This window comes from Macaca mulatta, chromosome 18 (genome assembly GCF_049350105.2).
Source record: "Macaca mulatta isolate MMU2019108-1 chromosome 18, T2T-MMU8v2.0, whole genome shotgun sequence".
In the NCBI taxonomy this organism is placed as follows: Eukaryota; Metazoa; Chordata; class Mammalia; order Primates; family Cercopithecidae; genus Macaca; species Macaca mulatta.
Genome location: NC_133423.1, coordinates 77563915 through 77564916, shown reverse-complemented (window position 1 = coordinate 77564916; position 1002 = coordinate 77563915). Strand labels below are relative to the sequence as shown.

General features: G+C 38.3%; 1 non-coding gene across 1 annotated transcript; it reads right to left on the bottom strand.

Moving 5' to 3' along the window:
- Positions 1 to 605: 605 nt before the first annotated feature.
- Positions 606 to 712, bottom strand: LOC114673945 (U6 spliceosomal RNA). The gene has a single exon (XR_003724783.1). It is a non-coding gene; the product is annotated as a U6 spliceosomal RNA (small nuclear RNA).
- Between the last annotated feature and the right edge of the window lie 290 nt (positions 713 to 1002).

Sequence of the window (1002 nt, the reverse complement as noted above, 5' to 3'; positions counted from 1 at the left end):
AAATATTTAAAATGAATCTTTGCTCATGAGAATTATGTATAAGAAAGCTGATGACAAAGGAGCAGGAGGAAAGAATTGCTGGGAAGACATCCTTGAGTAAGTAAGAGAGGGGTGCCTGTTCCAATATTTACCATTCACAATATCTGAAAGGGGATTACAAAGTGAGACAACCTTGGGCAAGCAAAAAGATTAACCAAACTTAACCTGCACTGTATAACAAACCCAAAGAGATAAATACCATGAAGTACATAAAATGTGTGAGTATAGCACTGTTGTTCTGATGTTACTTGTTCCTGCTGCCTTGAGTACTGCTAAACTCTCAGTCCAATGTGGGTGGGGAAACAGCTGAAAAGGACTTTTGTTTCCCTTTGCTGGTTCCACAGTTTATAGTTCTACTTCTTGACCTCACACTGGTTGACATTTACCTCATGCAAGTCCACAACTGGACAGTTACTATCTTTCTTTTTCAAAATTTTTATTTGGTGTGCAAAGAGTTAGCATGGTTGATTTCATTGGGTGTGTTGGTAATCCATTCAAGGAAGATTACTTAGTCCAACTTAATGAAATCCACATCATTTGCACACTGATGGAGACACTAGTCACACATAGAAACAGGATCACTCACAAACGTGCGTGTCATCCTTGCATAGGGACCATGCTAATCTTCTCTGAATAGTTCCAATTTTAGTATATATATGTAGCCAAAGCCAACACTGGTTACCATCTCTTAGTACAAACTGTGTTCTGCGTCTGATTTGAGTTATTTAAATTTAAGTCTTCAAAGTTCAGATGCCTTTAGTCCCAGCTATATAGAGTTTATCATGGAATTTCCATTACTATCGTCTTTCAGTTCTTGTAGCATTTTACACATCACGTTATATGTACAGCTCTAGAGATGGGGCTTTATCTGAATATGAATGCCCTCTGCAGATGCCTTTTGCAAAACACTGCTGTCACTGAATTATTTCCACCAAATGTTTCCTCAGCCAGATTGGGAAGTTG